General features: G+C 49.0%; 1 protein-coding gene across 5 annotated transcripts in view; it reads left to right on the plus strand.

Moving 5' to 3' along the window:
• PAK1 (p21 (RAC1) activated kinase 1) overlaps positions 1 to 25,230 on the plus strand; it is a 125,596-nt gene that overhangs the window by 22,054 nt on the left and 78,312 nt on the right. For 2 of the 5 annotated variants that reach the window (XM_054164560.1, XM_054164562.1), the window contains exon 2: positions 22,165 to 22,240. The exons of 2 other annotated variants lie outside the window; for them this stretch is intronic. The gene's annotated coding sequence lies outside the window, so the exon portion shown is untranslated. Of the gene's footprint in view, positions 1 to 12,401; positions 12,480 to 22,164; positions 22,241 to 25,230 lie in introns of all 5 variants that reach the window. One more of the 5 variants, XM_054164561.1, reaches the window with a different exon arrangement.

Consider the following 25,230-nt stretch of genomic DNA (forward strand, 5'->3'; position numbering starts at 1 on the left):
CATGAGTCAAACCTGGCATGTTGTTAGCATCTGCTGCTTGTTTACAGCAGCTGAAGTGAGCATCCCTTTCAGAAAGTCTCACAGACGGGAGGGAGTTTTACTACCCTATCAAAATATCAGCATGGCTTTGAAGAAGCTAAACTCCTGGTAGAAGTCACAGTTGTGCCCTGGTGGTGTCCTGATCGACTTGGTGGTGGCCAGCAATGTTTTTTTTTTTCCTTCTGGGAAGCTCTGGAGAGGTTTTCCCTGTCTTTTTATTGCATCTATTGATACAAAGGTACTGAAGCCACTGAGTGAGGTCCATGCTGCTTTTCTCACACCTCTGTTACTCTCAAAGGAAAGAAGCTTTTCCTTATGTTCAGATGGAACTTCCTGTGTTGCAGTTTGTGCACATTGTTCCTTTGTCCTGTTGCTGGACACTGCTGGAAAGAGACTGTCCCCATCGTCTTGGTCCCCATCATTTACATATTAATAAGCATTGAGAAGTTGCCCTCAGTCTGCTTTTCTCCAGGCTAAACAGCCCTAGGTCTCTCAGTCTTTCCTTATCAGAGAGATACTCCTGTCCCCTCATCATCTTTGTAGCATCCATTGGGCTCTCTCCAGTAATTCTCTGTCTCTCTTGAACTGGATACAATACTCCAGATGTGGTTTCTCTAGTGCAGAGGTAGAGAAAAACTAGCCTTGACCTGCTGGCCACACTCTTCTTAGAGCACCCCAGATAGCATTGGCCTTCTTGGCCACAAAGGCATATTGCTGACTCCTGATGAAAGACCTGAATCCCAGGTCATTCTCTGTGGAGCTGCTTTTCAACAGTTCAACCCCTAACCTATACTGGTGCAGGGGATTATTACTCCCTGATTGTAGGACCCTACTCTTGCCCTTGCTGACCTTCATTGGGTTCCTGATACTGGGGCTTTGCAGTTGTACACAGCTGCTGGGCATCATTGCTATGAAAGGAGGAAACACTTTGGAGGAGCAGAGCAGCAGGAAGGGGAGGCAAAGATAAGCTGGTTGGAATAACGTCCTTCAGCTGTTCTGCAGAGCAATCTAAAAGAGCACACTTCAGACAGAAAGGAATCTGATGGTTATGCCACTGCTTGAATGTGTTTTGCTGTGGGATGAGTTCATAGGTTGGAGCATGTGCTTCTAGTGGAGGTCAACAGAGAGTCAGCCTGCTGTCAGATAGGGGAAGTGAAGAGCAAGGTCAGTGTGAGTCATGTAAATCTGAGAGACTGTGCCATGGGCTTTAAACATGTTAGAGTGCAGAGACTGGAGAGAGATTCTTGGTGGTTTGGTGGTTTCCCAGAGAGAGAGGCCTGAAATGGAAACCCCAATGCTGGTGTAGGTGGTCTGAACAAGAACACCATCAACTGTGCCAGGAGAAGTGATCCAAATCTCTGCTTTGTGCCACTTCTGCTCTGTAGGAAGTAGGGTAAAGTGTTGTAATTATTTGGTAGGTTGAGCCAGAAACAAGCCTGAGGCTCATTCAGGAGGAAGGGACAAAAGGTGAGCACTGCCCATGCCCCCAGCCAGGGAGGTTGCACAGGAGATGGCTAAGGATGGCAGAGCACTGCCAACTCCTGCTCTGCTCCCTATGCTGTTTCCATTCTGAGTGTGGTACCAGACCCAGCAGCTTCTGCCTGGCAACCTGCCCCAGCCATCAGATCCCTGCTCTATGCCTTGCTCTGGAGTCACTTGCAAAATTAGCAGGGGGCTGGAGGGTGGAAACAGAAAACCCAGAAACAGAGCAGGACAGAAGTCTGGAAACCCACATGGTGTTTCTCCTGTGCTGTCAACTTGTGTGTCCTTCCTCAGCTCAGGCCCTGTCCTCGGGGTATGTGTGGGCAGCAGAGCTGTTGGGCACTCTCAGGTGCTCGTTGCTACCCAGCAGAAGCTGTTCCTTCACCTGTGTCAGTAACATTTTGTCACTGAGCTGTGTTTTATGGAGGGATGCTTTTGTGTAGAGAAAACGTAGAGGATGATCCTGAGATTCTTATGAGCCTCTAGCGTAGGCAGAAAGAGTTGGGCGTGGGGGGAGAAGGAATATTATCCTTTTCTACAGAGACTCCTTGCGCATTTTCCCTTCCAAGACAGTTTCAGGGTACTTCTTTATTCCAAGCCTTTGTTACTTCTTTGTGCAGAGAAAGGGCAGGCAGGCAGCTCTTCCTGAAAGCAGCACAGATTAGAAGGTGCTTGACTACATAAGTCCCAAGCAGAGAAATAAGAACATCCTAAGGAATAATTTGAAGTGTGATGCTTTAGAATAGATTAGACTAGAATAAAGCAGGGTGGAAGAGACCTTCAAGATCATTGTGTCCAACCTATCATCCAACACCACCTCATCAACTAAACCATGCAACCAAGCACCTTATCAAGTCTCCTCCTGGACACCTCCAGTGATGGTGACTCCACCACCTCCCTGGGCAGCCCATTCCAATGGGCAATCACTCTCTCTGTGTAGAATTTCTTCCTAACCTCCAGCCTAAGCCTCCCCTGGTGCAGCCTGAGACTGTGTCCTCTTGTTGTGGTGCTGGCTGCCTGGGAGAAGAGACCAACCTTTGCCTGTCTACAACCTCCCTTCAGGTAGTTGTAGAGAGCAATAAGGTCACCCCTGAGTCTCCTCTTCTCCAGGCTAAGCAACCCCAGCTCCCTCAGCCTCTCCTCATAGGGCTTGTGTTCCAAGCCCCTCACCAACTTTGTTGCCCTTCTCTGGATACATTCAAGTATCTCGGTGCCCTTCTTAAATTGAGGGGCCCAGAACTGGACACAGTACTCGAGGTGTGGCCTAACCAGTGCAGTGTACAGGGGGAGAATGACCTCCCTGCTCCTGCTGGCCACACTGTTCCTGATGCAGGCCAGGATGCCATTGGCCCTCTTGGCTGCCTGGGCACACTGCAGGCTCATGTTCAGCCTACCATCAACCAGCACCCCCATGTCCCTCTCTGCCTGGCTGCTCTCCAGCCACTCTGACCCCAGCCTGTAGCTCTGCATGGGGTTGTTGTGGCCAATGTGCAGAACCCGGCACTTGGATGTGTTCAATCTCATGCCGTTGGACTCTGCCCATCTGTCCAGCCTGTCGAGGTCCCTCTGCAGAGCCTCTCTACCCTCCAGCAGATCAACTCCTGCCCCCAGCTTGGTGTCGTCTGCAAATTTACTGATGATGGACTCAATGCCCTCCTCCAGATCATCACTAAAGATGTTAAATGTTTCTGGACTGCTGCAGGGATACAGAGGGCTGGGTGAAGTGAGAGGTTTTTTTGTTTGGTGTTTTTTTTCTGCATAGATCTCCTAAACCTCAGTACTTGGAGTTTTACTTTGTTTTCTTTGGCTTCAGAGACGGCCAGTGTCTGGAGCTGAGGCACTCTGGTGCTTTGCTTAATGTCCCCAAAAGACCTGCAAACTTAGCCAAGCTGTTGGGCTTGAAAGAGATGGGCTGCGTAGCTTGAATTGCGACTTGGTGCCTCCCGTTCTGGGAGGCTGTAATGACTGCGACCTTTTGAAACCTTGTTCAAACTGTTTTTGTTGCACTCAGGACAGGAATGTTGTGTTCTTTGTTCCACCTCCTGAAAGGCAAACCTTGTTGGATAGGCCGCTTGCAGCTTTTATAGTTTGATATATGTGGGTCAGGGGAGGAAGCAGGCACGGTCTGTGAGATGCTTCCAAGCTGCTGGAAAAAGTTATTCTGAATGCATGAAGGAGGTTTTAAGAGCCCAGCTGAATTTTTGCAAATTACTTGTCTTGATTAGGTACAGAAATAAACCCTCAAATGTGAATTGCTTCCAGCTTCTGTGCACATGAGCAATTGGGCTGACTTCTTAAGAAGAGTGTGTCCAGCAGGTTTCCTCCCCCTCTACTCTGCCCTACTGAGACCACATCTGGAGTATTGTGTTCAGTTCTGGGCTCTCCAGTTCAGGAGAGGCAAGGAGCAACTAAAGACAGCAGAGTGGAGGGCTGTGAGGATGATGAAGGGACTGGAACATCTGTCTGATGAGGAGAGGCTGAGAGACCTGGGGCTGTTTAGTCTGGAGAAGACTGAGAGGAGATCTTACTAATGTTTACAAATATCTGAAGGGTGGTTGTCAAGAAGAAGGGACAGTCTCATTTCAGTAGTGTCCTGTGATAGGACAAGGGACAGTGGGCACAATCTGGAGCACAGGAAGTTCCACCTCAGCATGATGAGAAACCTCTTTACAGTGAGGGTGACGGAGCACTGGAACAGGCTGCCCAGAGAGGTTGTGGAGCCTCCTTCTCTGGAGACTTTAAAGACCCATCCAGATGCAGGACCCATCCAGGTGTGACCTGCCCTGGGTGATCCTGCTTTGGCAAGGGGTTGGACTTGATCTTGAGGGGGTCCCTTCCAACCCTTACCATTCTATGATTCTCTGAGAGAGGCCTGTGTGGCAAAGGGTTCCGTGTGTAATTCTAAACTCTTCCTTCCCCTGGAGGGAAGCAGCTCAGTTTCCATTACTGAAACGTCCTTGTGTTCTCAAAATGGATAAAAATGTGCCTTCAGCAGTTACCAATGAATTAAAGGTTTGCACTGGTTCTTGAAACCGTTGGAAGGGAGGTTCTTGATGCCTGTGCACCTTTAGATGCACAATTTCACAGAGCCAGAGACTGGTTGATGTTGGAGAAGGGATCTCCAGAGGTCCTCTGGTCCAGCTTCCTGTTGTCAAGAAGAGCCACCCAGAGCCAGTTGCCCATGAACGTCCAAACAGCTTTCAAATACCTCCAAGGATTGAGACTCCACAGTTTGTCTGGGCAACCTGTGCCAGTGTGCAGTAACCCTCAGAATGAAAAAGCCTTTCCAAGTGTTCAGAGGGACTCCCATGTGTTTCATTTTGTGCCCACGGTCCTGGCACTGGGTATCATCAGCAAGAGCTTGACTCTGTCTTCTGTGCATCTTTGCTGGACTCTCCCCAGTATGTCCCTGTCTTCTCCTGCACAGGGAGTCCAGCATTGGGCCCAGCACTATGGCTGTGGCCTCACCAGTGCTGAGTAGAGGGGAAGAATCACCTGCCTTGATCTGTTGCCAGCTTTTGCCTAATGCAGACCAGGATACCATTTGCCTTTTTGGCTGCAAGGAGCTATTGAAGGCTCACGTTCACCTTAGTGTCCACCAGGACCCTGAGGTCCTTGTCTGTCAAGCTGCTTTCCATCTGGTTAATGCCCAACATATATAGGTGCAAGACCAGGTGCAAGACTTTGTAATTTGTGCTTGTTGAACTTTATGAGGTTCCTGTAGGCCCACCTCTAGTTCCCTGGGTCTTCCTTCTTGAAGATTGGGAGTGACCTTTGCTTTCCCCCAGTCTATGGGCACTTGTCCCAGTCACCATGATTGACAGAAATCATTGAGACTGGCCTCATAATCACAGAATGTTAGGGGTTGGAAGGGACCTCCAGAGATCATCAAGTCCAACCCCCCTGCCAAAGCGGGCTCACTTAGGGTAGTCTGCACAGGAATGCATCCAGATGGGTTTTGGATATGTCCAGAGAAGGAGACTCCACAACTGCTCTGGGCAGCCTGCTCCAGGGCTGTCACCCTCACTGTAAAGAAGTTTCTCCTCATGTTGAAGTGAAATCTTCTATGTTAAAGTTTGCATCCATTGTTCCTTGTCTTATTACTCTGCACCACTGAAAAAAGCTTGGCCTCCTCCACTTGACACCCACCTCTCAGATATTGATAGACATTGATCAGATCCCCTCTAAGTCTTCTCTTCTCAAGACCAAGCAGCCCCAGGGCTCTGTCTCTCTTCACCTGCCAAGTCCCTCAGCACTCATGGGTGCATCCCATCAGGGCCCCTATTTGCCTTCCTATATGTAGATGTGAACAGAATCTTGTGGAGGAGAACTAAGACCTTGAGAACTGAGACGGTTCCTCAGTTTTCCTTTCTCCTTTCCCTCCGCTGTTGCTCACTGACCTCAGCACTCAATTACTGCATGAGGCACTAAAATTGCATGATGATACTGCTGTGGCTTTCATTTAAAGCTTAAAGGTAATCATAGAATTGTTTTGGATGGAAACAACCTCTAACATCATTGAGTCCAACTATCAACCTAAGACCACCATGGCCATTTAAACTGTGTCCCAAAGTGCCATAACATAGCTTTAAAAGCAGGAGACCTCCTTTACAAAGGTTCTCCTGCTGCATGGAGCCTCTCCTGGGCTGGTGGTGGTCATGCACACGCACAGCTTGGTGTGTGTAGCCTGTACAGTGCATTTGGTGTTCTTCTAGGCTGAGGATGGGAGTCTGCTGCCAGGCCTGGCTGTGTGACTTCATCTCTGACTGCCTTAACTCGCTCTATTTGCTTTGGAAATGAGAGTTTCAATTGGTGCTGATAACCCAGATGATTGTTGTGTTATACATTTAGGGCTCTTTTCTCCCTTTCTCTCCCCCCCCAATTTTTTCCTTAATTACTTATGTAAATAATTTTAGAAGGCTTAGCATTAGTGTTGGAGAAGCTGGCATACAGAAGGCTGGGAGGCTAGCAGCAGGTGCTGTAAGTAATCGCTCTGCTAAATTAAGCTTTCCAAGGCAGTAGGTTAATTTCTGGGTAAGCAGCCTGCATGCAGATTCTTAGAATCAGCTGGATCGTGACCCAGCAAGTGACTCAAGGCTTTGTGTAGCTTTAATGGCATGAGTTGTCTCTCTGAAGCCTTTCATTTTTCATAGAATCACAGGATTGTTTTAGTTGGAAGAGACCTTTTGGGATCATTGAGTCCAACTGTTAACCCAGCACTGCCAGGTCACCGCTAAGCCATGACCTTTAAGTCCTTCCAGGGATGGTGGTTCCATCACTTCCCTGGGCAGCCTGTTCCAGGGCTTGACAACCCTTTTGGGGAAGGGATTTTTACTAATATCCAACCTTAGCCTCCCCTGGCACAACTTGAAGCTGTTTCCTCTGCTCTCTACAACTACCTGAAAGGAGGTTGTAGTGGGCAAATAAGGTCTCCCCTCAGCCTCCTTTTCTCCAGACTAAAGAACTCCAATTCTCTCAGGAGCTCCTCACCAGACCTGTTTTCCAGACCCTTAGCAGCTTTGTTGCCATTCTCTGGACATTCTCCAGCATCTCAGTGTCCTTCTTGGGGTCCTTCAGGACCCCAAAACTGAACACAGTATCTGAGGTGTGGTGTCACCAGCACTGGGTAGAGGGGCACAATCAATTCCCTACTCCTGCTGGCCACACTGTTCCTGATCCAGGCCAGGATGCTGTTGGTGTTCTTGGCCACCTGAGCACACTGCTGGCTCATGTTCTGTCTGCTGTCAACCAGCACCCCCAGACCCTTTTCTGCTGGACAGCTTTTCAGCCACTCTCACCCAAACCCTGTAACATTGCATGGGGTTGTTTGACCCAAATACAAGACCTGACATTTGGCCTTGTTAAACCTCATATCATTGGCCTCAGCTCACTAATCCAGCCTGTCCAGATTGCTCTGAAAAGCTTCCTTACCCTCAAGCAGATCAACATTCCTGCCCAACTTGAAGTCATCAGTCAATTATTGAGGTTGCTCTCAATCTTCTTGTCCAGATCACTGATAAATATTAAAAGGAACAGGCCCCAAAAGTGAGCCTTGGGGAATGCCACTAGTGACTGGTCACCCGCTGGCTTTAACTCCATTCACCACTGCCCTTTGGGCCTGGCCATGCAGCCAGTGAAGCTCATGGCCAGCCAAGCCTTGAGCAGCCAGTTTCTCCAGGAGAATGCTGTGGGAAATGGTGTCTAAAGCTTTACTAAAGTCTAAGCAGACAGCGTCTGTAGTCTTTCCCAAAGTCTGTGCTGCTTTGGATTTCGTAACTAGTACAAGAGCAAGCAAAGTAGTGTCTGAGAGCTTTGTGCCATTTCCTTCTCCACTTTTGCATGCATGAGTGGTTTTCTGCAAAAAGGTTTCCTCTGATATCTCTCATGGAGTTATCTTGGCATCTGTAAGCAGCCACTATTGTCCTGGGGGACAGATTCTGCTCAAGTGATGTTCTCATTAGCCTGTTGCTTTTGCAATGTCACAGCCTTGGCCAACAATGGTCTTCCTCAAGGCTTGAAGTGAACCCACACAAGTGTGGCTTGCTCTTCAGAAACCCTTCTGAGCTCATAAGGCTGATGGGGTCAGCGATGCTTGTGATTCTGATAACTAAGTAATTTTCAGACTCAGCAGGGCTCTGAGGAAATTGATAATAAAAATCTTTCTTTCTGCCACTTTGGAGAACTTTGTCTGGAGATTGAGTCCAACCCCGCTGCCAGAGCAGATCACACACAGGAGCATGGTCAGGTGGGCCTTGAAAGTCTACAGAGACTCCACCACCTCTCTGGGCAGCCTGTTCCAGTGCTCTGCCCCCCTCAAAGTAAAGAAGTTCCTTTTCATGTTTAGATGGAACTTCCTATGTTTGAGTTTGTGCCCATTACCTCTTGTACTGCCTCTGGTGACCACTGAGGACAGTCTGGCCTCATCTTTCTTTAAAATTTATCTTCTTGCATGAAGATCATGCCAAAACATAAGGGGAAAGGAGGCATTTCTGCTTGGAGAGAGTCCCACACAAAATGGAATGGAGCAGAAATAATGCTCTTCTTCCAGGGATTCAAGAAGGAAGAGAACTTCAGAGACCTGGAGGAAACAAAACCAAACAAAACAAAAACCAAAAAAAGGGCTTTTTGGTGTTTCCATGTGATTGCAGGTTGGGACTTGTCCCTCCTCTGACTTATGGTTGGTGCCTCCTGTGGATGCTCAGCCTAGTTATCAAGCTGTTGCTTGGAATCATAGAATACATAGAATAAACCAGGTTGGAAGAGACCTTCAAGATCATCAAGTCCAACCCATCAACCAATCCAACACCACCTAAACAACTAACCCATGGCACCAAGCACCCCATCAAGTCTTCTCCTGAACACCTCCAATGACGGCGACTCCACCACCTCCCCAGGCAGCCCATTCCAATGGGCAATCACTCTCTCTGTATAGAACTTTCTCCTAACATCCAGCCTGAACCTCCCCTGGTGCAGCCTGAGACTGTGTCCTCTTGTTCTGGTACTGGTTGCCTGGGAGAAGAGACCAACATCCGTCTGTCTACAACCTCCCTTCAGGTAGTTGTAGAGAGTGATAAGGTCACCCCTGAGTCTCCTCCAGGCTAAGAGACATCATGCACCTGCTAAATGGATCTGAAGCCTCTTTTCACACTGCTTAGCTGATTTTTGTTATAGTCAATCATCATGATGATCTGAAAGGTCTCTTCCAACCAAAATGGTTCTGTGACTCTAAGGTTTTTAGACAAAAAAGGCTTGAAGCTCAGTGTTGGGAGAGAGCCTTTTCATGGTTTATAAAACACAAATAATCCAGGTGACAGACTTCTGAAGGGTGAGCTCAATTCTTCTGAGCAGTGTTAAGAGTGGCATGGCTCTCACAATTGGTTTAGGGGTCTTTAATCTCTTTAAAAAAAAAATCTTTTCTCACTTTCTAGATTAAAACTTAACTGATTTGCTCTAGGAGCTTGAAGGGGCACTATTCACATCTCATGAACTCAATATTCTGCTCAAGCAGGTTCTTGTGTTACAAGAAAAAATATTTCAGTCTCTGTTCCTAAAAGTAGCTGCTTTGATTTAAGTGGACACCTTGAACTAATCAAGAATAAGGGGTTGCTTCCTCACTGAATCAGAGTGTTAGGGGTTAGAATGGACCTCAAAAGATCATCCAGTCCACGCCCCCCTGCCAGAGCAGGATCACCTAGACCAGGTCACACAGGAACACATCTCCAGAGAGTGAGACTCCACAGCCCACCCTGGGGCAGCCTGTTCCAGTGTTCTGTCACCCTCACAGGGAAACCATTTTTTCCTGAACTTCCTATGCCTCAACTTCCAGTCGTTGCCCCTGTCCTGTCATTGGGCATCACCAAGCAGAGCCTGGCTCCATCCTCTGGGCACTCACCGTATGCATATTTATAAACATGAATGAGGTCACCCCTCAGGCTCCTCTCCAAGCTACAGAGTCCCAGCTCCCTCAGTCTCTCCTTGTAATGAAGATGTTTAATTCCCTTAATCATTTTTGTGGCTCTGCACTGGACTCTCTCAAGCAGTTCCCTGAGGTCCTTCTTGAACTGAGGGGCTCAGAACTGGACACAATAATTCCTGATGTGGCCTCACCAGGGCAGAGTGGAGGGGGAGGAGAACCTCTCTTGACCTACTAACCACTTCCCTTCTAATCCACCCCAGAATGGCATTGGCCTTCTTGGCCACAAGATCACATTGCTGGCTCATGGTCATCCTTCCATCCACAAGCCCTATGAGGAGAGGCTGAGGGAGCTGGGATTGTTTAGCCTGGAGAAGAGAAGGATCAGGGGTGACCTCATTGCCCTCTACAACTACCTGAAAGGTGGTTGTAGCCAGGAAGGGGTTGGTCTCTTCTCCCAGGCAACCAGCACCAGAACAAGAGGACACAGTCTCAAGCTGTGCCAGGGGAGGTTTAGACTCGAAGTGAGGAAAAAGTTCTTCACTGAGCGAGTCATTCCTCATTGGAATGTGCTGCCCAGGGAGGTGGTGGAGTCACCGTCCCTGGAGGTGTTCAAGGGGAGATTGGACGTGGCACTTGGTGCCATGGTCTAGTTGTGAGGTCTGTTGGGACAGGTTGGACTTGATGATCCTTGGGGTCTCTTCCAACCTTAGTTATACTGTGATACTGTGATACACTAGGACCCCCAGGTCCTTTTCCCCTTCACTGCTCTCCAGCAGGTCAGTTCCCAACCTACAATTCCTCAGTCAAGTCTGGAAGCCTTGTCTGGTGGAGAAGTTGCTGTCCTCCAGCTTGAAGATCCTCATTGAGTTCCCCTCTCCATGGTGGAAACAAGATGGATAAAACAACTTAGCTTTTTGATAGCTCTGAAATCTCATGTGGCTTTGTGAGCATAAAGTGACATTCCAGTTTTATGGGAATTGGGGCCAAAATATCTTTTTAGAAGAGATGGTGAAGAGAAAACCATATTCATTGCTGCACTCCCCACTCTTTACAGATCTTCTGACAGTGGATGCCCTGTGGGTTTAACAGATGGGCCAAATGCATATTGATGCACCCAGAGCATCTGAACATATTGTCTGTGATGCTGTGAGATGCCTGCAAGGCTTGGAAATGGAGAGTTGCACTGGGCAAGAGCTGTGTGGCCAGTGATTTGGTGATGGGAGCATAGCAACCTGCTAATCTTGCACGTAGTTTCTGGGCAGCCTTTTCAAAAGGGGTCAGAATTTGACCTCTCTTAAATACCGTGGGGTTGGAGGCAGGGAAATCTTCTTTCCCAGATGATTCAGCTCTGCATGGGCTGCCAGAGTTGCAAACATCAGGTAAAGCAGCAACCAGCTACTCAGCAAAGCCTTGCAGGCTGCTTTCAGAATGGCCTCGTGGAAGAGAAAGCAGAGGTCCAAACATCCTCTGCTCTGAATGTGTGGCTTTGGGGAGGGAGTAGGCCATCTAAGAGCACTGCTTTCTATCGTTCTGACTGACTGTCTTCAACTCAGCCTGTGCAAATCTTTTTTTCCATGCTGCATGAGGAATTTGTAATGCTTTCCATTATCAAAAGTAGAACTTGAGGGAGAAAGAATGCTGTCCTTGACCAAAGATGAATGCTGCATTAGAGGAGTTGGACACAGTAATAACAACAAAATATTACTCCGGCAGGCTGTCCTCTGACATCAAACGTGTCAAGCAGATTGCTGCAACATTGGATGGAAACTTGGCAATTATGTTTGTGTGGCAATTTGATTCTGTTCTCCTAATATACTTCTGGAGAGCATCCAGCTGTAGCTCTGCTCTGATCCCAAGGCTATCCTGTGGATGCCCTGAGCTCTTACAAGTGTTGAGCAGCGAGCTCTGATGGTGTGGTCTGCACTGCACGGTTGTTAGAAAGCTGTGCAATTTGCTTTGCCCTCAGAGGGCTTTCCATTTGGCGAAGAAGAATTGATACCATCCCAATTTTAACACTGGAGCAGGAAGGGAAGATAAAAAGCTGCAGAGAGCCAAGCTTTTGTCTTAAGCTGTGGAGCCAGCTGGGTGTCTTGTTCAGACTTGCCAGCCTGCCTTCTCATCTGGGGCTCTGAGTGGTCAACAAACAGTATTCCTTCTGTGAAAATCAAACTGCTTTTGGTGTGGCCAGTGAACCCGGGTCTCCCACGACCATCCTCAGGCACAGTTGTCACCATGTGTGCTTAACTGACCAACAGAAATGCACAGTCTCCTCTCTTTGTCCTGTCACAGCTTTCCACTGGTTTTGCCTTAAACATTACTTTTGAAGTCGAGTCCCTTTTTTGTTGACTCTAAAGCATGCATGATAATTACAGGACAATTGCTGTGTTAGCTGGGATGCTGCAGCCTTTCTGGAGGACAAAAGCACTCTCCAAGCAGTAGCAGCTTAACTTCTCTCTGTCTCCAGGGGCCAGGGACGAGGAGTTTCCTAGGTTTTCAGCTCGGTGGTGACAGTGGTGTCTGTGTGGCTGCTGTTTATTACTCTGTAAGTAATAGTTTAATGGCCCTGCATGCAATAAATTGCTGTTTCGTGCTGGCTTGTGGTTTTCAATAGTGTGTCAGGGAATTACTTCTGCCTTTTAATTTACATCATTCAAGAAGGCAGTGTTTTAAAAATGTGATTATGATATCAAGGGTTTGTGAAGTGGAGGGCAGACAGGCTTTTGCTTGCTCCAAAGATTTCCTGTCTGGAGAATGTGAGTCATAAGCATGACAACTATAGGATGTTTTTTATTGAGTCAGGCTTCTTTCTTTTTCTCCTGTGTTTGGATGTTCTTAAAAAAAAAAAATGATTAGTTTCAGGGTAAACTGCAGGCATATCAACTCATCTGTGGAAGTCTTCTCCTTTGATACCCAAGTGCTGCTTTTAAATCAAAACCTGTCTTATCTCTTCAGCAGCTTGTTGTGCTTAGTTTGACCCTTGCTCCGAAATGAGGCACGGAATCACTGTGGTTGGAAAAGATCTTGAAGATCATCAAGTCCAACCACTACCTAACTACCAGATCCACTACTGCATGTCTCAATCTCTGAAAGCCCCACTGTCCCTTGGCTATCTTTTATATATTTGTCTTCATTTGGATTTGGGGGTGTGTGTGTGTGTGTGTGTTTGGTTTTGTTTTTCTTTCTTGTTAATTGTTGTCAGGGAGCTGCTGTGATAGCTAAAAAGGCTGCACCAAATGCTTCCATATTGTGTCCCAGTTGCTGCCTTGATTATTTACAGGGATATGATTGTATTGATTATTTGGGGGGATACCATCTGACTTGCACCGTAAGTGTTGATCCTGTCACATGCAATCCCCTGCTGCCTCCAGAGATCCAACTAAAAGATACATTTCTGAATCAGATGCCACTGCCCCTGTGTTGTGGTCAGTGAAATCAGTGACTTCATTCTGGGCAGATTCCAGGCCCCCCCATTCGGAGCAGCCATGCTGTATGAAGCCCTTGGCTTGTGGAATACATAGAATCACAGAATTGTTAGGGTTGGAAGGGACCTCAAGGATCATTGCTTATGGGTGATTTTAACCTGCCTGATATCTGCTGGGAACTCAACACGGCAGAGAGGAGGCAGTCTAGAAGGTTCTTAGAGTGTATGGAGGACAGCTTCTTTTCCCAGCTGCTGTGTGAGCCTACCAGGGGTAAGGCTTTGCTTGACCTCCTTTTTACCAATAGAGAAGGGCTGGTGGGAGATGTGGTGGTCGGAGGCTGTCTGGGGTCCAGTGACCATGAGGTAGTTGAGTTTTCAATATGCAGTCAAGCTGAGAGGGGCAGCAAGAAGACCTCCACTCTGGACTTCCAGAGGGCAGACTTCAGGATATGCAAGGAACTAACTGAGGAGGTACCTTGGAAAACAGCCCTTAAAAACAAAGGGGTCCAGGAGGGCTGGACCTGCTTCAAGAAAGCAATCTTGAAGGTGCAGGAACAGGCTGTGCCGGAAGATGAGCCACCGGGGCAGGTGGCCAGCCTGGATGGGCAATGAACTTCTAAAGGAATTAAGAGAAAAAAAGAGGGTGTATCATCTTTGGGAGAAAGGTGAGGCAACCCATGGAATGTTTAAGGATGTTGCTAGGTCATGCAGGAAAAAAATTAGGGAGGCAAAAGCCCATTTAGAGCTCAGACTGGCCTCTGCTGTGAAGGACAACAAAAAATCCAAATATTAATAGCAAGAGGAGGGACAAGGACAACCTCTGCTCCTTGGTGGACATGGAGGGGAATATTGTAACTACAGATGAGGAAAAGGAAAAGGTACTTAACACCTTCTTTGCCTCAAATTTTAATAGCAGGGTAGGTTGTGTTCCTGACAACTGGCCTCCTGAGCTGGCAGATGGAGCCAGGGAGCAGCATAGCTCCCCTGTGATCCAGGAGGAAGTAGTTAGAGACTTCCTTAGCCGCTTGAATCCCCACAAGTCCATGGGACCAGATGGGATCCATCCTAGAGTACTGAGAGAGCTGGCAGATGAGCTGGCCAAGCCAATCTCTCCATCATTTTTCATCAGTCCTGTCTCACTGGAGAGGTCCCAGATGACTGGAAGCTGGCCAACGTGATGCCCATCCACAAGAATGGTTGGATGAGCCAGGGAATTCCAGGCCTGTCAGCCTGACCTCAGTGCCAGGCAAGGTTATGGAACAGGTCATCCTGAGTGCAATCACACAGCACTTACAGGATGGCCAAGGGCTCAGGCCCAGCCAGCATGGATTTAGGAAGGGCAGGTCCTGCCTGACCAACCTGATCTCCTTCTATGATCAGGTGACCCACATGGTGGATGTGGGGCAGGCTGTGGATGTAGTCTACCTGGACTTCAGCAAGGCCTTTGACACCATCCCCCATAGCAAACTCCTGGCCAAGCTGTCAGCCCATGGCTTGGATGGGAGCACACTGCATTGGGTTAGGAACTGGCTGGAGGGCCGAGCCCAGAGAGTGGTGGTGAATGGTGCCACATCCAGCTGGCAGCCAGGCACTAGTGGTGTCCCCCAGGGACAGGCTGAGGGAGCTGGGGTTGCTTAGCCTGGAAAAGAGGAGGCTCAGGGAAGACCTTTCTGCTCTCTACAACTACCTGAAGGGAGGTTGTAGCCAGGTGGGGGTTGGTCTCTTCTCCCAGGCAACCTGTGACAGAACAAGAGGACACAGTCTCAAGCTGCACCAGGGGAGTTTTAGGCTGGATGTTAGGAAGAAGTTCTTCATGGAAAGAGTTATTGGCCATTGGAATGGGCTGCCCAGGGAGGTGGTGGATTCACCATCACTGGAGGTGTTTAGGAAGAGGCTTGATGGGGGGCTTGGTGCCATGGTTTAGTTGATTAGACAGTGTTGGATGATACGTTGGACTCAATGATCTCAAAGGTCTCTTCCAATCTGGTTTGTTCTGTTCTGTTCCAACCCTCCTGCCATGGGCAGGGGCACCTTACACTAGAGCAGGTTGCTCAGAGCCACATCCAGCCTGGCCTTCAAAACCTCCAGTGATGAGGCTTCCACCACCTCCCTGGGCAACCTGTGCCAGTGTCTCACCACTGTCATGGTGAAGAATTTCTTCCTAACATCCAAGCTGAATCTACCCATTTCTATTTTTGTTCCATTCCTCCTAGTCCTATCACTCCCTGACACCCTAAGAAGTCCCTCCCCAGCTTTCTTGTAGCCCTCTTAAGATACTGGAAGGCCTCAATAAGGTCTCCTTGGAGCCTTCTCCTCTCCAGACACAACAGTCCCAACTCTCTGTCTGTTCTCATAGGAGGGGAACTCCAGCCCTCCAGCCAGACGTGCTCCAGCATGTCCAGATCCTTTCTGCAATGGGGGCTCCAGAACTGGATGCAGTGCTCCAGGTGGGAGGTGAGCTGGCTGTCGCTTGGCTCCCCGCAGGATACAGGTCGGACCGGGTTGAACTGGGCTCATAGCTGTGTGTTCCCCAGGGGCAACATTCAGCTCCGGCATATACTTACCTGGTCAAGAGTGGGGAGCAGGGGAATGACCATCCACCAGTAGCAGACTGGTTTTCTGAGTATCCCTGCTGTTAGATCTGGGCGCTGTGTGGGCAGCAATTTGCTCTCAGACCTTAATGCTTCCTGGCTGCAAATCCATCCACCTTGTCTCAGGTTGCGTCGGGGGTGGCAGGAGTTATTTTTAGGGCTGTTCTGGAGGTATCTGTGGGAGAAGATGACAATTTGGGAAGTGGTGCTGGAAAGAGGTTCTGGAGGAGCATCTGTCTGTTGCTGGTGTTACTTACCTAATCACTAGTAGTGACAGGGAGCCAAACGTGGGGGGGTGGTTGCACAAGTTCAGCGATGTCCTGGACGTGGCTTCTGTGTGGGTCTTTTCGCTTTCGAAAGTCTGGTTTGTTTGGCACCCAGCAGCTTTTGGAGAGGTGTTTTCAGCCAGTGTGCTTTAAAAAAATCAGCACATGACCCCCCCCTGCTAATGTGGAGTGGGGTGAGTGTGTGCACACTGCAGACACAAACTGGTGGAATGCAGTTGTTAGCAAATAGACCCTTGGAAGCCTCCTCTCGGATGTTGTCAGCATGTCCCTCACATTTTGCCAGTTCTCAGAAGCTGTCAGGTAGTACTGTGTGGGAAGTGTTACAGGGCATTATGGGATGGATCCTGAAATCCTAATTTGGGGCCAAACTCCCACTGTTTTCAGTGGGTGGCTTGCTGGCAGTAAGGCCAAGTATCCCTTAGCTATCACAGATGACCTTTTCTGTCTTTCTGAAGTCAAGGAGAGTGAGAATTAGTGCCTGTGTCTTGTCCTGTAGATCAAACTGCAGCCCTTAAAATTTATGCACATGCCTGGATTTGTGAACAAGAAGTTGGTTAAATAGAACCATTTCCAGTAGCTGTCCTTTAGCTTCCCAGTGATGCTGGTGAAATGCCAGAGATGTGGAAACAGGAATTAGCTGGTGATGTAGAGCAGTGCATGAAGATGACTCTAATTCTGTTGGGGAAACTCCTGCTGCTTTCATAAATGGCTAAAAGATAACCACTATGGGTTTGAAAAGGAAAACTTCAGAATCTTTCAAAATCTCAGCCCAAACTGATTTAAACACTGTCTGTACAGATACAGTATTTTAAATTTTGTTTTAGGAAAAGGTTTCTATGAATGGGTCCATGTCCCAGTGGAGGCCAGTGGCAAGCAGCCCCTCAGGGATCAGTCCTGGGACCAGGCTTGTTCAACATCTTTGTGGGTGCCATGGACAGTGGCATTGAGTGCACCCTCAGCAAGTTTGCTGATGACACCAAGCTGTGTGGTGCAGCAGACACGCTGGAGGGAAGGGATGCCATCCAGAGGGACCTTGACAGGCTGGAGAGGTGGGCACAAGCCAACCTCATGAGGTTCAACAAGACCAAGTGCAGGGTCCTGCAGCTGGGTTGAGGCAATCCCAGGCACAAATCCAGGCTGGGCAGGGACTGGCTGGAAAGCAGCCCTGAGGAGAGAGACTTGGGGGTGCTGGTGGACGAGAAGCTCAACAGGAGCTCTCAGTGTGCACTTGCAGCCCGGAAAGCCAATCAGATCCTGGGCTGCAGCAAGAGAAGTGTGGCCAGCAGGGCAAGGGAGGGGATTCTCCCCCTCTGCTCAGCTCTGGTGAGACCCCACCTGGAGTACTGCATCCAGTTCTGGAGCCCCTATTACAGAAGGGATATGGATGTCCTGGAGAAGGGCCACGGGGATGATCAGAGGGCTGGAGCACCTCTCCTGTGAGGACAGACTGAAGGAGTTGGGGCTGTTCAGTCGGGAGAAGAGAAGGCTCCCAGGTGACCTAATTGTGGCCTTCCAGTATCTGAAGGGGGCCTACAAGAAGGCTGGGGAGGGACTTCTCAGGATCTCAGGTAGTGATAGGACTAGGGGGAATGGAATGAAGCTGGAGGTGGGGAGATTCAGGCTGGAGGTGAGGAGGAAGTTCTTCCCCATGAGAGTGGTGAAGCCCTGGAATGGGTTGTCCAGGGAGGTGGTTGGGGCCTCATCCCTGGAGGTGTTTAAGCCCAGGCTGGATGAGGCTGTGGCCAGCCTCATCTAGTGTGGGGTGTCCCTGCCCATGGCAGGGGGGTTGGAACTAGATGATCCTTGTGGTCCCTTTCAACCCTGACTGATACAATGAAATTCCTGCAAACTGTGTCAGAATGTTGCTCTCCAGTAATAGATACTGGATTGCAGTTATTTTAGAAGTGAATAGTTTGGAAGTGGGCAGCTCAGGTTCCTGCCTTGTCACCAAAGAGTCGAGATCGTCTTCTGTCTGTGCAAGCAAGGCTGGCACAATCCTCACTGTCGCTGCAGGCTGGGGGAGGAGGTCTTAGAAAGCAGCCCTGTGGGAAAGGACTTGAAGGTGCTGGTGGATGAAAAGCTGGACATGAGCAGACAGTGTGAGCTTGCAGCACAGAAGGCCAATGGCTGCCTGGGCTGCATCCAAAGCAGCGTTGCCAGCAGATCCAGAGAGGTGATTCTGCCACTCTGCTCTGGTGAGACCTCACCTGGAGTACTGTGTCCAAGGCTGGAGCCCTCAATATAGGAAGGACATGGACCTGATGGAACAGGTCCAGAGGAGGGCCACGAAAATGATCAGGGGGTTGGAGCAGATCTGCTGCAAGGAGAGACTTAGGGAACTGGGGTTGTTCAGCCTGGAGAAGAGAAGGCTCCAAGGGGGCCTAATAATGACTTTCCAGTACCTGAAGGAGGCCTACAAGAAGGATGGAGAGAGACTATTTACAAAAGCCTGGAGTGATAGGATAAGGGGAAATGGCTTGAAACTAGAGAAGAGCAGATTTAGATTGGATGTTAGGAACAAGTTCTTTACCATGACAGTAGTGGAACACTGGAACAGGTTGCCCAGGGAGGTGGTTGGGGTCCCTTTCCATGGAGATATTCAAGGTGAGGCTTAACAGGGCTCTGGGCAGCCTGATCTAGATGTCTATGCTGACTACAGAGGGTGTTGGGCTAGATGACTTTGGAGGTTCCTTCCAACCCAGACCATTCTATGATTCTATGAAAGAGGAAAATGTTGTGTTTGTATTGGCAGCACTCAAAAAAGCAAAACTCTATACCAACAGTAAAAAAGGAAAAAGACAAAAAGGCCAAAACCCCTTTTAAAATGTTTCTATGCAAACCTTGGCTGGCAGGAAGCCTTCCAAGCTGAAGCTGCTGCCTTTCACCTCAGTGTAGCACCATCAACAAAGTATTTTTTTTTCCATGATGAATCATAGAATCAATAAAGTTGGAAAAGACCTCAAAGATCATCAACCTGTCACCCAACACCTCATGACTACTACACCAAGGCACCAAGAGCCACGGCCAGTCCCCTCTTGAACACCTCCAGGGATGGTGACTCCCCCACCTCCCTGGGCAGCACATTCCAATACCTAACAACTCTCTCAGTGAAGAACTTTCTCCTCACCTCGAGCCTAAACCTCCCTTGGCACTGCTTGAGACTGTGTCCTCTTGTTCTGGTGCTGATTGCCTGGGAGAAGAGACCAACCCCCTCCTGGCTACAACCTCCCTTCAGGTAGTTGTAGAGAGCAATAAAGGTCTCTCCTGAGCCTCCTCCTCTCCAGGCTAAACAACCCCAGCTCCCTCAGCCTCTCCTCACAGGGCTGTGCTCAAGGCCTCTCCCCAGCCTCGTTGCCCTTCTCTGGACACATTCAAGTGTCTCAATGTCCTTCCTAAACTGAGGGGCCCAGAACTGGACACAGGACTCAAGGTGTGGCCTAACCAGTGCAGAGTACAGGGGCACAGTGACTGCCCTGCTCCTGCTGGCCACACTATTCTTGATGCAGGGCAGGATTCCATTGGCCTACTTGGCCACCTGGGCACACTGCTGGCTCACTTTCAGCCAGCTGTCAATCAGTACCCCCAGGTCCCTTTCTGTCTGGCTGTTCTCCAGCCACTCCAACCCCAGCCTGTAGCACTGCATGGAGTTGTTGTGACCGAAGTGCAGCACCTGGCTGTTAAATACCATCCTGTTGGACTCTGCCCATCTGTCCAGCCTATCATAGTATCATAGTATCAGTCAGGGTTGGAAGGGACCACGAGGATCATCTAGTTCCACCCCCTCTGCCATGGGGGGGGCCCTGTCAAGGTCCCTCTGCAGAGCCCTTTTACCCTCTAACAGATCAACATCTGCTCCCAACTTGGTGTCATCTGCAAATTTACTGATGATTGACTCAATCCCCTCATCCAGATCATCAATAAAGATGTTAAAGAGCATGGGGCCCAGCACTGATCCCTGGGGCACACCACTGGTGACTGGCTGCCAGCTGGATGTGGCACCATTCACCACCACTCTCTGGGCTCGGCCCTCCAGCCAGTTCCTAACCCATCGCAGTGTGCTCCCATCCAAGCCATGGGCTGACAGCTTGGCCAGGAGTTTGCTGTGGGGAACAGTGTCAAAGGCCTTGCTGAAGTCCAGGTAGACTACATCCACAGGCCTCCCCACATCCACCTGTTCATAGAAGGAGATCAGGTTGGAGAGGCAGGACCTGCCCTTCCTAAATCCATGCTGGCTGGGCCTGAGCCCTTGGCCATCCTTCAGGTGCGCAGTTATTCCCGCCAGGATAATCTGCTCCATCACTTTCCCTGGCACTGAGGTCAGGCTGACTGGCCTGGAGTTTCCAGGTTCCTCCATCTGACCCTTCTTGTGGATGGGGACCACACTGGCCAGTTTCCAGTCATCTGGGACCTCTCCAGTGAGCCAGGCCTGGAGGAAAATGATGGAGGGAGGCTTGGCCAGCTCATCTGCCAGCTCCCTCAGCTTCCTGAATCCATCTTGGTGTCACCTTGGATGTTGTACCAGGACAGCCTAAGAACTTGCTTAGGTGCTTCTTCGCTTTCCCTTAGGTGGTCTCTGCCCATTCATGCTTCATGGAGTGCTCTTCTGTCTCACTCTCTGGACTTCAAGGGGGAGCAAGGCTTTTCCTGTTCCTGCATGCTCCCCTTTTACTCTCTGCTGTTGAGCTGGGTTTCCCATCAGGACTCCGGACACCGTTCTCTCTCTCTTTTATTTATTTAGTCATTTATTTTCAACCTGAGAATGTGTTTCTTGTGGTAACTGAAGTTGCAGAAACCCCTGGAAGGGATTTATTGATTTATTTATGGCATGCTGTGTGCTCTGGAGCCACTTGAAGTGCCTTTCCTTTTAAGAGGTGATTGACTGATTGGAGGAGGGCCGAGGAAGCACAAAGTGCTCGATCTTTTTTCCCCCTCTTCTTTCTTATACCTGCAACATCAAAAACGATGCCTGTGTGAGAATTGCAATGAGAAGTTGAGTCTCCCAAGTACCAAGACTGTGGTCTACACATTAAACTCAAAAGAAGGGTGTTGTAACACTGTTGCACTGATTTTTGTGCTCGAGGTTGTACTTTTCTCTTTTCATTTGCTTTCATCACTAAACAGGTGCTTTGGGTGCTGTTGACTTGAAACACTTACTTCATGTAAGTGGTTTGAAGGTCGCTGTGTGTCTCTTTGCTTCAGAGCCTCTTTCTGTAGCTTGTGATTGCAGAGTTGGTGAGGTTGGCAGCAACTTGAGCCATAAAAATGGAGTGGACCGTCTTCCTTACGAGGAGAGACTGAGGGAGCTGGGGCTGCTCAGCTTGGAGAGGAGGAGCCTGAGGAGTGACCCCATTCATGTTTATAAAGATGTAAAGGATGAATGCCAAGAGGATGGAGCCAGGCTCTGCTGGGTGATGGCCAAGGACAGGACAAGGGGCAATGGGTGGAAGCTAAGCCATAAGAAGTTCCATGGAAACAGGAGGAATGATTTTTTCACTGTGAGGATGGTGGAACCCTGGAAGAGGCTGCCCAGGTGGTTGTGGAGTCTCCCTCTCTGGAGATATTAAAAAAACACCTGGATGGGTTCCTGTGTGATCTGGTGTAGGTGATCCTGCTCCAGCAGCGGGCTTGGACTGGGTGATCTTTCAATGTCCCTTCCAGCCCCTAACATTCTGTGATTCTGTGAACTTCTGGATAGCCTAATCCGGCCCCCCCTGTAAAGTCACGGTAGCTGGAACAGTTTGCTCAGGGGCCTGTCTGGTGGGGTTTTGAGCCCCCCCAAGGATGGGCACTTCATGATGTTTCTGGGCAACCTATTCTGTAGTTTGTTTCTCCCTTCAGGGAAAACATTCTTTTTGTTGGCTTTTTTTTGGTGTTTTGGGTTTTTTTCCTCCTCCTTCTGACACTTAAATGAAATTTCCTGTGTTTCAGTTTGTGTCCATTGCCTCTTGTCCTGTTGCTGGATACCACCAAGAGGAGCCTGGTTGCACCTTTACACCTCCAGCAGGTATTTATGTGCATTGATAAGATCCCCCTGAGCTTTTCCTTCTACAGGCTGAACAATGCCAGCTCCCTCAGCCTTTCCTCTTACATCTGATGCTCCAGTCCCTTAATCATCTTTGTGAACCTTTGCTGGACTCTCTCTGGTATGTCCCCATCTCTCTTGTCCTGAGGAGGTGAGCATTTGACCTGGCACTCCATGAGTGTTTGACCAGCCCTGAGCAGAGGGGAAGATCACTTGCCCTGACTTGCTGGCAGTGCCTTTCCTGATGCAGCCCAGATGCTTTTGACCTTCTTTGCTGCAAAGGAGACTCATAGTCAACTTGATGTCCACCAGGACTCTCATGTCTTTCTCTGCACAGCTGGTTTTCTGACAGTCAGCTCTCAGTCTGTGCTGGTGCCTGGGTTCATTCCTCCCAAGCAGCAGGGCTTTACATTTTCTATTGTTGAACTTCATGAGGTTGGTGCTGGCTCATTTCTTCAGCCTGAACATATCCCTCTGAGTGGCAGTAGTCCATCAGACACCCCTCTCAGTACTGTATCATCTTGAAGGTTCCTGAAAGCATACTTAGTGCTGTCACCATAATCTTCCCTTTATGAGGAATCCAGAGCCCTGGGTGAAGTGTTTAATAAATCAAATGTCTCCACAGTTCTTGAAAGCACATTGCTGTGCACTAGGGAAAATCAGAAATGAGGGATCATTAAATACAGTGCCTTGTAGTGAAGGACTTCATCATTATTATTTAAGACTTTAATTCCTTGGATCTCTGATACTTCCTGCAGCTCATGTGCTGTGCTGACACTATAGCAGCCTGCTGTGTCACTGTATAATGTTGCTGGTTGGCCAAAAGCTGGACAAGAAGTGCTTTCTAGGATAGGAAATCCATGGGCTTATTAGGAAAAGAGCAGCAGAAGGAGAGAAAAAAACTTCTTTGATAGTATTGCAAAGTGATTTTCTTCCCCCACCTCCCTAAACTGTGCCCCAGAGTAAACAGAAGCATCAAAAGACATTTTCTCAGTGCTTTATCTGTAGGCACATCCCCTCCCCCCCACCCCCCCAAAAAAAAAACCCCCCACCCTACACCCTAGGCACTGTCTAAACCTCTGGGCTAACAGATGGTGTTGAGAGGGGGAGGAAAGGGGGAACAATTTGCATCTAAATAGCTGAAATAAAAAAGGGTCATGTCCACAGACCAGCCCCACTCACCTGCTGTTTAAATCCCCCTGAGAAAGGGGCAAAATGAGCTTCCTTTTTGAATGTCTGTCTCAGCTGCACTTACTCTCAGCAGCATTCTGCCCTGCAAAAGCTGCAAGCCCCAGAATCTGGATGGAGGGATGGATTGTCTTCTGGCCCCAAAACCATGGACTCTTAGGGCTTTGGTACTTGAATGCAGTTGACAGCTGTGTCACTTTTGTTCAGCCCTCCCATCAGAGTGACTGCTGCTGTTGGCTGTGGCAATTAGCACGAGCACTAATGGTATAGAAAAGGTTCAAAGCAGGAATTGCCTCTTGTGTCAGCTTCATGCTTGCATGGCTGCATGAGGCACTCTTCAGAGGTGCCCTTTGCCATATGGTCCTGCAACGTTCTGTGCTGGGTTTGTGTGAGTAGGTGAGATGGAGTTTGGTCCTGGTGGCCACCAAGCTGCAGCACAGGAGTGGTCTTGATGCTGCTTCATGGTGGCTTGATTCAGTGTTGGATGGCCACACTTAATCCTGCATGTGCATGAAGCCAAGTTCCTCTGGCTTACTGACTGTGTACTGTAAAAATATGCCAGGCTAAGCTCAGACCTTGCTGCTTTGTAATGATTTTTTTTGAGTGTAAAGGTCTAAAATTGTTCAAACTGTTGCTCTTTGTGGGACGGGGAGTGGAAAAGAAGTATTCACCCACCACTTCTACATCTTGGTGGATAAGAAGCTGGACATGAGCTGGTGCCATGCACTTGCAGTCCAGAAGCCAACTCTGTCCTGGGCTGTATCCTTGGCAGCAGGTGGAGGGAGGAGATTCTGCCCCTCTGCTCCTCTCTGCTGAGATCCCACCTGCAGTGCTGGGTGCAGCTCTGGAGTCCTTAGTACAGGAGAGATATGGACCTGTTGGAGCAGATCCAGAGGAGGCCACAAAGATGATCAGGGGAAGGAACCACTCTGCTGTGAGGCCAAGCTGAGAGAGCTGGGGCTGTTCAGCCAGGAGAAGAGAAGGCTCCAGGGAGACCTTATTGTGGCCTTTTAGTACTTAAAGGGGGGCCATAAGAAATATGGGGACAGACTTTTTAATAGGGCCTGTTGTGACAGAACAAGGAGTGATGCTTTTAAACTACAAGAGAGAGATTCAGAGTAGGTATAGGGAAGACATTTTTTTCCACTGGGGGTGGTGAGACACTGTCCCAGGTTGCCCAGAGAGGTGGTAGATGTTCCATCCCTGGACACATTCCAGGTCAGGTGGTTTGGGGGGTTGGGTGTTGGACTACATGACCTTTACAGGTCCATTGCAGTCCAAACCATTCTATGATTCTGTGATACCCATGAAGAGTGCTCTGGGTCTAGCCCCTGTCCTATCAGCAAGGAGTGAGCTTTTCTCTTTTTGGGCAGGCCTTCTCAAAGTTTAAGACTGTTGGAAGCCTGTGACAAAGAATATCTTGCCCACTTCATCATAATCATGTACACTGTTGACACACTGAAACTATCTTATCTAATTTCATAGAACCAGTTTGGTTAGGAGAGACCTTTAAGATCATCACCCCCAACCATTAACCCAGCACTGCCAAATCCACCACTAAACCATGTCACTAAGTACTACATCTACATGCCTCTTCAATCCCTCCAGGGCTGGTGAGTCCTCCACTTCTCTGGGAAGCCTGTTCTAATGTCTGGCAACACTTCTGCTGAAGAAATTTTTCCTAATGTCCAACCTTAACCTTCTCTGGTACAACATGAAGGTGTTTGAGGAATGTAAGCAGCAGAGGAGGCAAGAGGGCTTCATAACTGAAGTCTAGTCTCAGT

Source organism: Dryobates pubescens, chromosome 10, assembly GCF_014839835.1.
Source record: "Dryobates pubescens isolate bDryPub1 chromosome 10, bDryPub1.pri, whole genome shotgun sequence".
Lineage (NCBI taxonomy): Eukaryota > Metazoa > Chordata > Aves > Piciformes > Picidae > Dryobates > Dryobates pubescens.